We start from the raw sequence: 11694 nt of genomic DNA, 5'->3' as shown, positions 1-11694 counted from the left end.
GGAAATATATGCGATAAATCTAAAACATGCCCATACAAAATTATCCTATTCGCGAAAAGTAGTAAGTCTTTCATTTGTCGAGTTTTCCAATGTTTTACAAGTTTTCGATTCATTATTTACCAACAGTACAAAAGAAGAAGAAGAACCTGCATTATTTACCATTAAACTGTCAACGAAACCAAATATAAGATTACGAAATTATAAATGCACTCGAGGCGAAATATTGTAAGTACGCCCCTGGAGGTATTACTAAGTTAATAAGATGTAAACTGACAGCATAAACCTATCATATACCAATCGGATACCGCACGAATTCCGTATAAATCATTATAATGGTGTGCTGTCATCATTGCATGTAGCATTTACAGACTTATGCTGAGCTTTGATGAAAGCTTGAGTAATTTCGTAAGAGGAATTAGTTGCAGCACAACTAAGTGGAAAAAGCTATAATTGTAATACGCTTGAACGAAATAATTAACTGGTTATATTTTACTGCCGCTAGAGCCAGCGCCAGCATTTAATTGTTACGAAATTCTAAATTATTGCGAATGAATACCTACGACATTATGTTCGTTCAAAACACTTAACTGAAGTGGTCGTAGTCATATTCGCAAAAATAATTTAGAGACGAAACTTATACTCTGCCCAGAGTTAAACTACAGTAAATAATGTGTCTTGCCAACAAAACCAAATTGCATTTGAACAAGCCAAACCAACAATAAATAAAAATAGGAAACAAAACACAGAGTTACAACAAAAGGGTGTGTATTTTTCTGTAAACCATACAGTAAGGTTGATATGTGAATTGTGGAGCCCGAGCGGAAATTGTTCATAAAAGAGAGCAAAGTCACAGTAGATAAAACACACAACAAAAAAAAAATAAATAAATAAAGCAACACACATCTACCCCGACCCGACCGAAAAGAATATCCGAAAAGTCCAATAAATTCAGAAATATTTTTGGCATGAAACGGTGGCAGCACAGGAATGAAAATAATAGATGATCTGTAAATAAAACAGATTATAGATCTAATATCATTTCTGTTGAGAGAAGATGAACGAAAACATTTTTAATCTAAAATGAAAATAACAACACCGATGACGAACATTTATGTAGTAGAGTTGATTTGGATGTGGATAAAAATTTTTGAGCATATTCTCGACATTTTTGATGGATTAAATGCCCACTTAAAGCAATATACCAATCTATCTCTGAAACGACATGATGTTTGTATGATTGATGATCTCTTATATGAATTGGTTAGAAATTTATATGGATTTTGCTGGATGTATTATACATTTAGGATATATTGATTACATAAATTAAATGCACCGTTTCGTGTAACAGAAATCACATAAAAATTATCGTCTTTTTCGGTTGATTGAATTCAAATACTGAAACATCGAAGGCGGGTGGTTTAATACAGCCGATAATCGTAAAAAGTTCAAAAAAAAAGAGTTTTCATAAAGCGCATAAAAAACCATAATCTTTATTCACCAGCTAATACAATTAAGCAAATCACTCGATTCGAAATAACATATGCATGATTGATGAAATTGAACAATGTTTATGTAGGGTAGTAACCGGTTTATGATTCAGAATATAGAAAAAAAAATTAAATGAATTTTTGTGGGGTAAAACATTATTTCGTAATGGGTTTTCAAAGAGCTTTTTTATCCCGAACACAGGCTTCATTAAAAAAAAGGAAATGAAATATTTATCTTACTCGCTGTAGACCATAAACAGATAAGTATTAAACCTAGGGATTGCTTTTATTACCTCATTCGTAATTCGTATCGATCAGTTTCGAGACCAGAATTTGCTTCGCTTTTTTAATATTTTCATTTTTAAAGGAATCAGACAGGGGTCAGTGGGTGAACTGGATATACTGTCTATCCTATTACTATGACAATGTCAAAATTAATACAAAGAAAGTCCTATCTTATTTGAACAGAACAGAGTTCAACAGCTAAATTCCACGATCTAATTTACGATATTTTTTGATTGAGATGGCGAAATTTGTATCTGGAAACCTGTTGGAGCTAAATGAATAAAAATTCGATGACGTCTCATGCTAAGAGTAATTATATCTAGAGGAAATTTCGAACAAAATTACGTATAATGTGGTCCCAACATAATACGAAATTTAGATTGGTATGTGTTTGACCTCTTAATTAAGTGGTCAAATTGAACTATAAAAAGCGTCAACGAGTACACGTTTTGGTGTAAAATCGTACAAAATGCGTATCTTGTACAGACTGAAGTTAGTGACACAGTTTATCGTACAAATTACCAGTCTAGCTACTCTAAAGTTTTTCCTTTCTAAAGGTTCCTAACAATTACGTAAGTTATTTTACTCACTACGCCCCCAGGACATGAGTTTTAACGCTCAGTGAGTAATATAAGATTCTCGATTATCGAGGCTTGCCGAGATTGCCTCTCTTGTATCGATATCCTATTTAATCATATGAACGAAAACGAGACAACAACAGTTGCACTTGTCAATAATTTCCATTTATCCATCTAGACAGCCGATTTATCCGTCTAGATAAATAACTGTGACGTTACAACATGGCGCGAGTATGATAAAAATAGCTTAACCATTTGTAGATTGTTTAATATTGTAACCTCTCACAGACCAAGGCTGTATACTTTGGGGAGGTCACACAGATGCAGATACGCGGGCTACACACCACGTTCCACACAAAAAATGCACCACGCCATACAAATTAAATTTTGGTATACAGCCTTGCTCACAGACGGCAAGCATATCGTCTATCTCGTGACAAATCATTTGTTTTACTGTATTTTTTGCTTCGTAAATTGCTAATGATATTACCAAATTACCATTCAATTTTATGTTCGTGATCACATGATTAGACATTGTTGCTGCTGTGAAGTTCAAGCAATATAACCAATTGAAAATATAAATGATTTGATTGAATCGTAGGAAGTTGTCCAAACTATATTTAGTTGAAAAATAATCAAAATCTGAACCTTTGTGTCGTATAAGTCACTCAAACATTTATTTACCTGAATCCCATCGGACAATTTAGTACTACCTACGTAACTAGCTAACTGAAAATCTATTTCTCTCGTTGAATCAATATAGACTTAAAGTGTATTTTGTATGCACAATGTACATAATATAGGATACAGCGTACCAGTTTACATTGTAGGAGTGTACACATATCCACAGTGTTTGTTCATAAAATTGTATTGCCTGCCTTCTATCAATGAAAATCATTAAAACTTTAATTTTGCTGGGAAAAAGGTTATAGGCCAAAATATTATTCAATGTCGGAGTGCCAATCAAATTTGACAAACGACACTGATGTTGACCTGCCAAGTGGAAATATTCGGGAGGCATGATACACGAAAATGTGAAAAGTGTCATTTATGTGGAGGATTTATAACATTATATTTTTCCGATAAGAATCAGTTTGTACATGTCACAGCAAACCTTCGAAAACCTTTTATTTTTATAAGATATGGTTTTTGGTGTTTTGACGTATTCGTTGTTCTGTAAATTCAACTCCCTGGAGGATTTCCGTAGCCATTATCATTATGATTTAATCAAATTGAAATGTCATGCTTGATGTGATCGAAATGAAAATACACTTCAAATAAATTGTTGATTTAACTCAACAGGAATGTGATTGCTCGAAACGGATTTGATTGGGGTGGTTTTTTGTATGCGCTGACCCACCATTGCGGCAAGTGACGAAACAAAATAAAATTATATTCGAAAATGTGATTTATTTGATTCATTACGCTCACATATTTCATTGAGAACCGGGTATTTAAAAGTTTTTGTTTTATCGTACAAGTGGTATATAGCACACTCGCCATATGTACATTGTATGAACTGGATGTAGAAAAGCGGCTTTTAAAAAATAACGGAACGGGTCAGTTTTACCTAAACCTGTAATTGACCTGATTCCATCAATTTTGACCTGAACCAGATTCAATCAATTTGGCATGATTTGAATTTACTCGAAATCTGACGTGTTTAATTTGAATAAAACTAGGTTCAGGTCACGTTGCTTTTCTGCAATTACCACAACTAACCTGAAGTTTCAGATAAAACTGTTCTTTGATGGATTTCACAAATTAAGAGATCACAGTACATAAGCTGAATTATAGTGCAGTTCATTTACTTTCATTTTATTTTTCGAATAAGTCACTAATGCGTCTTACAGTCTTGCGTAGATCTGCAAAAGTACATAATGACTATTTTCGAGGGGTCCCACACTCTCAAAGATTTATTGAAATTTATTGGGTTTCATTTTGGGATTTACTCAGATATGAAAGATTTCTTGATTCCATCGGGACCAGTGTCCGCCATTTATGGTTTCGACTAAACCATAAATCGCAAAAATTTGATACTTCGAAAACTAGTCGGTGACCCCGACTACTATACTACAGTGCACTAGATTTGTGCACACTTAACCTGTTACAAGCGGCTGTCATCTCTTATCTACAACGACAGCAAGTAAAAGATTTCTGAAATCAATCTTTGAAAATCTTTGATCAAATCAAGTAATAGTTTGAATAGTAAAACTGTTAATGCTTGCCGTGCCGTCTGTGACAGGCTAAGCGCTGAATACATAAAACTATCGGCTTCGCCTCGAACCATTTACCATTCATCGAACATAAAATACCCTTTGCAGTTCTTGTAATTATGACACGAGGCCTAATAAAGTACTTTGAACCCAGATTCATACAACGTTTTATGCGACAGAGGCGTCTAAAATTTGTAAATTTTGCACACACAGTACAACACTCTCCAAAGTTCAGCCATTTTAGTCTGAAATCGTCATTTTTCAAAGTGATGTTGCTCGCTGTAGATGGCATCGACAACCCACACAACTCATGGTGGCCCGTAACTACATGAGCTCAGCTATCCAATGATACCATGGTCGACCATGTCTCTCGTCAGCCGTGGGAGAAAAACAGGTAAGAAAATTGCACTCCCACTGACGACACAATGGACGGATTTTTTTTTAAGAGGCTCCGAGCGTTCAGCTCAGACACAAACCAAAAATTGAAGAAAAAATGGCAATATTTAGGAACATAAATCTGTAAGACTAAAGTAGGAAAACACATTCTGATGAGGCGAAATACTTAATTTGGCCTTATTTTACCGAAATGTGGTCTCACATTATCACTTTTCAGAGTTCTATTCAATTAATTTTGCTATTTAAATCACCTCTGCAAGAGTACAGAATTTAAACTTTAGGTACACTCTTCTATGCATTTAATTAAAAAAATTCACAAACTAGTAACACTAATACGTTGTTGCACACATTTTTCACTGAAATTTGGTTCGACATTCTTAAAATTTGAGCATTTACCGTCACTATTAAATTTAAAAACTGTTTATTGTGTTAAAATCAGCCATTTTTCAATTTCGACACCGCGTCCTTGTTCACTTCGAAAAATTTCGTGAATGCTTGATGACATATTAAAACTTCGAAATGTGAAAACTAACCGTACTTTAAAAAAAAAACGGAAAAATAAAAATTTGAAAATGACAACAAAGAAATACATAACATCTTATGTTTTGCCTTCTGCTAAAACCGCATTCTTACACATTGGTACAGTCTTAGAGTAGAAGTAATTCTCCTGAGCTCGGAGAAATGTAATAGAAACAAGCTCGTTGAGTTGATGTTAATAACTGTCTTTATTCAATCAAACTTTACAGTATTTATACTAAATCTAAACAAAGAACTTATTGTTATAATTATGATCACTTATAATTATCGTGGGAAGTATGTCAAATACTTGTGTTATAAACATGCAAGTGACATGTTTATAAACATTTAAATTTATTGAATCCGTTAATGAGAATTATAACGAATTTCTAGGAATCAAATTCATAAATAAACAAAAACCGAAAGATTTCGTTATTCCAAGAAAAATCATAATTTTCCATTGAATCTGTTATGCATAATTCACATTATGCATGCATCTTCACCTGGATATATAAAATCATTAATGCATTGCGCATGCGCGTTCATGAAGATGGCGCGCATATAGTAATTATTATATGCGATTCGATTGCATTAAAGATTCCATACAATTATCATGTGCAAGCATTAACATACTCCCGACCGTAGAACTCCTTAGTTCTACCTAATCTTTGCATGTACGTTATAGTATACAACCTGTCACACAATGTTTATGCAGTATAATACAATAATTAGTCTTCATATGCATTGTTTGACGATACATACTATACTATTACACATAATCGCTCGCATGCCCGCGACATTGGTAATGGATCTATATGATGATCATATAGAAGCATTAACATACTCCCGGACATTGAACTATTAAGTTCAATACTAAAAATGTTTAAATTCAAGTTACAATCAATCAATCAAATTCATACAATTAAACATAATAATTTCAAAACTGATCTTCTCTTTTGCATCCTAAATGATTCAATGTGAAACGCTTTCTAAATTTCGAAGTAAGTTTAATAGTTTAGTTTAATTATTTAAAATAAATATGTCACATTATCAAATTAGATCTCAAAGGACCTTTTAATGCCAAATCAATTAAGTCACTTTGAATCGTTTAGTTCGCTTTATACTAAATTATTTTTTACAAAATCATATTCCCAAATATCATTACAATAATCTTCAATAATGTCTAAACTACATTATCATTATGTAAATGATTCAATATTCATCAACGTAATATTCTTTGAGCACTCACAATTCTTATTAACAGGTTTATAAATGTAGATAATAATTAAACATTCAGTGATCTTTGACATTAAATCAATTATTCTTTGCAATTATTCAAATTATTAATCTAACTGATCACTTTAATTTTTTAAAGTCCAGTAGCTTATTTTCCCAAGAAATAGATTATTGTGTAATTTTTTGTTCTTTGCTATGGCTAATTTCACAATGTTTTTTGCTGTATATAATTTCTAATAATTCCATAAATTTTACAATTATATAAACATGGCTTTTACTTACTAAAAGTTCAATAATTCCGTTTGTAATTTCATATACGTTTTATATTTAAATGAAAACAAATTACTTTATCTAATAATTTATTTATTCCATTCATTCGGTCACATAAAATTATCCGAACAAACGTTTCACTGGATCTGAACAAGCAAAACAACATCTACAAGTTGAACTCTTGTGATACCAGCAACACATCCCATAAAATATCTAATAATATATTTTATCTTTAATCTTTGGCGTCAAATTCTTTTTCTTTTTAACATTTCAATAATGCAAATAAAATACTTTTAATTCTACTTTTGTCTGTATGTAATATTCTAATTCCTGTACGTTATGAAATATTTTAACATTTTAACATTTTATTTTTCAATCAATATTTTGAATATGATCCCTTATGGTCATTCATTTGTTACATAGAAACTTCAAAACCGTTCTCTATTGTCACTACGTTTTCACCTCCTAGTTTAGGATTTAATAATTGTCAACAAACTCTATTCTGCGTTATTTCATTTAATTTATTTAATTATTTCAAAAGTGCTATAGGTATATGCTCTGTCTTTAAACTTGCTATAGGCAAGGTATACTCCCGGACAAAATTATATATTCAAGATTTAATTTTTCAACTGTTTTATGTTTTACGCAGAATTAAGAACCAATTGTTCTTTTTTGTTAGTCATGATTTTCTAGTATTTTTTATCATCTTTATTTTAAGAACCAATTGTCCTTTTTAATATCAAAATTATTTAGGCTACCCTGGCTTTTCGTTATGTTCATATTCTTTTCTTTTTTTTACAATGTTACTATAATATTACTGTGCGGAAAACTTATCTGAATACAAATTTTTAATTCAAATAACTGGTTGAACCGCTTATTGCACAAACAGATTCAAGAATTGACTATCTTATTTATATTTTCTTTTTAACTTGATTTTAATTCACATACCTTCTACATTTGCTGAAGTAATACCAATGACGGGTGCTATATTATCATCTAATTACTAACAGAAGGTATTATTACATTTGAAAGATTTCCATCAAAATTCTGAATCTAACAAACGCCTGATAATAATTCCTGCTGAAATTTTGCCTAAAATTTGAATTTCAAGTGAACGATTTAATAACCAAGTAAACGGAAAACTACATTCCAACGCTTCCTTGTATTAAAATGACGCTGCGTTAAAAAGTATTATGCACTTTCCATTTTGAATTTCGACTGCACTTACGGCGTTAATACTTTTATACTTTCCCCACCTGATCCAACACTGTATTTCAAACACAATACCGATTATCATTATCTCAATATCGATTTCATTTCACTATTTACTTTAAACTTAATCCGAAACCATCATCCGAAAAACAGAAAACATAAAATTAAACATAACTTTTAAAAATTTATTTGATCCCTTTATCAAAAAATGATTATTGAACCCTCTATTTGAATAGCACAAAATATTATTAAAGATCATGTATCATTACTCTAGTTTATGATTCAAAACCTTCTTTTTCAACAAAAGAAATATTTTTTCAATCTCAAATAAATTATCCGATTTCATAAAAACGAACATAATACTCAATGAATTTTAAAAATCAAAATCAATAACTCGACATTATACTCATGTGGAATCAGTTGAGGTCCCTTCAATTTCGCAACTCACGTCACTAAAATACTTGACAATAATCATTCAAATTAGAATATGTTTCACAAAAAAAAATTAAAATATGTCTTTTGACGACCATTATTCTAACGAATTAATAACACAATTGATTAATTAGTCAATTCTGAACCTCGTCTGCAATATTTGTTTATTTTCACGAAAGAAAGCTCCACAAACAACAAATACCTTTCAGTTATGGTTGATCGATAACTGTAAGTGTCTCCCGGAAATTAAAACTTTACAAATTTCTAAGTTTTAATCAATTCTTTTAAAATATGTGTGATCATTGAATATGAACATACAATTGCCGAATTTTTGTTTTCTATTAAATTCATTTGCCTCATCAATCGTAAGTCTCAGCGTTTTGATTAATTATTAAAATATTTTAAATAACAAAACAACTTACAAATTTCCGCACCATTGTGCGGTTTACCGTTTTTCAAATGATGTATTTGGTATGATGATGATTCTGTTGGATGAACGTTCCAAACTCCTGCTTAGGGTGAACCTTCGTTACCGCGCCACAATTTTGATCTCCAACTCAAACTGGCGCCACTCTATGTACGGTCCCATTACCTCATTTCATTTATTTTCTTTGCTGAATTCATTATTTTACTTTTGTTTTTCGATTATATTATTCACTTTCTGATGAAATTTTCACTCATTACGATGCACTGATGATGCTTTACGTGTGTTTTTAGTAAGGCAATCTTAATTGCTACTTATCAACAATAGTTTTACTTTTCTATTTATTCCATCACAGATTATTAATATTTCTGAATTCTTTCAATATCTCACTGGTCTCGTCTCACACATCACATATGCGTAATAACTTTATCAATTATAATTGTTACCAATCTTGTTCCGAAGACCCTCTTTTTTATATTGATTCAATGCGTCCTTGTACTTGATTCCTCATGAATCCAGTATTATATTTATTGCAAGTAACATTCTCATTTTCATCGAATCTCTCGAATTCAATGCAACTCATAGTGCAGATTAAGGATAAGTAATTTGCGTCCAAATTACCTATTTCCCGTTCAACAATTTGCGTCCAAACTGCTGCTCGGTTTCAATCTGCTGAGAAGCATGTTATCACTCAAAAGGCTCGGTTCCCATGACACTGTTACTACAACAAATTTTCTATCACTTTTTGATATAATTTAGTGCCCAAATGCACTTTCACAAATTGTTTTATTAATTGACTGCTCCCTCCTTTTTTATGGATTTCATTGCAAGATCAATTTCTACTTAAGTCATTTTGTTTATTAAATTGCACTTTTCACATTTTCTAAGTTCCGTGAAGATCAAAAATCTCCTTTCGCAACTCTCAATGTTATTGAATTTATTTTTTCACTAAGCTGTCAGCTCCACCCCCTTTAGGTTTCAATGCACAAACAACTTTTAAATTCATTAAGCTGTCAGCTCCACCCCCTTTAGGTTTCAATGCACAAACAACTTTGAGTTTTCATTTTTATTTTTATGTGTTAAGTAGTCAGCTCCACTTCCTTTAGGTTTCATTGCACAAATAGTTTAAGTTTTTATTTTTATGTATTAAGCCGTCAGCTCCACCTCGTTTAGGTTTCAATGCACAAACAACTTTAAATTTTAAGTTTATTTTTATACTTATATAAGTTTGCACTATTGTCCATTATGACTACCGATCCTCATTTGCTGTTTCGGTATCGCCTGGATCTCTGCCATTTTTAACCATTGATGGCCTTATGTTTTGTTTAGTTTGAAAAACTTGCGCACTACGTAGGTTTATCATTATTTGAAGAACTGCGAATCCACATTCGATACGCTCCAATGCATCGCCAGTCTTTCTTTTAGTAGTCACCTATCGGACTACTTCAGTTTATGTATTTTCTGGTTATCAAACACGTTGTCTGCTCCACTTTTCACAACTGAGTGTCCAGCTCAACGTTTAATCCTTTGTACAGCTGCAACTTCCACCTTCCACGGCTTCCATTCACGAACAGCTCTTCCTTTGGACTGCGTTTTAACCATTTTTCTCTTTGAGATATCGTGTCTGCTATCCAAAAATCTCACCAATTTCTTTGCTATGATACTTTTGGGTGGATATCCTACACACTTTTTTGGTTGCTTTGCCAATCAATTGCCTTCCAAAATCACGGTTATTTTCAGGCTCATACTTCGGAAATTCCCGATCTGCAGTTGTAGAATTTCTATAGAGTTGCTTGTGTTCTGCCAACTCTGCAGTTTTTTAATATTAATACTCAATTAGTATTTGGGATATCCGCGCATAAAGTCGCCTAATGGACTTATTTTTGTGTTACACTTAACACCATTTGGCCTATTATATAGCCTGGAACAATTCCTTCTGAACTGTTTTAATGAAAGTCGCCTAATGGACTTCTTTTTGTGTTACACTTAACACCATTTGGCCTATTATATAGCCTGGAACAATTCCTTCTGAATTGTTTTAATGAAAGTCGCCTAATGGACTTTTGTATCCACTGCACTTTTTTTGTTTTTTGTTAATGAAGTCCAGATTTGGATTTTGCTGTTTTCAGTTACTTTGTGTAACTGCCCTAAAGCTGCGATTTTTAATTTTACCAAGTCCAAATACTTGGATTTTGCTCCTTTCGGTTACTCTGTGTAACTGCCTTAGAGTTGTGACTTTTTTAATGAAGTCTGGATTGGATTTTGCTCCCTTCGGTTACCCTGTGTAACTGCCTTAGAGCTGCTATTTTTGTATTTAACCAAGTCCAAATACTTGGATGTTGCTCTTTTCGGTTGCCCTTTGCAACTGCCTTAGAGCTGTGACTTTCCGCTGCCAACCAATTCCGAATACTTTCCTCTGCTCCTCTCACTGGTTCCTTATAACTGCCTTAGAGGTGAGGTTTTAAGGTTGCCAACCAAGTCCAAACGCTTAAAGAATTCCTTCAGGGCTGCTTCACTTAATGTCCATAATGCACGACCAATGTTTTGACAAGTTAACACGACATTCACTACACTACTACTGCCCTAAGACCGTTGTTCAATGATGATATCTTTTACAAAAAGACATCACGTCGGGGTCACCA

At 32.5% G+C, this 11694-nt stretch overlaps 1 long non-coding RNA gene across 1 annotated transcript; it reads right to left on the bottom strand.

Annotated features, from left to right (window-relative positions):
• Positions 1-574: 574 nt before the first annotated feature.
• On the bottom strand, positions 575-11694 carry LOC119066163. Its single transcript, XR_005085712.1, has 3 exons — positions 10981-11694; positions 10625-10626; positions 575-587 (listed from the first exon to the last, which is right to left on the bottom strand). It is a non-coding gene; the product is annotated as an uncharacterized LOC119066163 (long non-coding RNA).

This window comes from Bradysia coprophila, chromosome IV, assembly GCF_014529535.1.
Source record: "Bradysia coprophila strain Holo2 chromosome IV, BU_Bcop_v1, whole genome shotgun sequence".
Taxonomy (NCBI): Eukaryota; Metazoa; Arthropoda; class Insecta; order Diptera; family Sciaridae; genus Bradysia; species Bradysia coprophila.
Note: the sequence above shows the minus strand (reverse complement) of the source record. Positions and strands in the feature narration are given on the sequence as shown.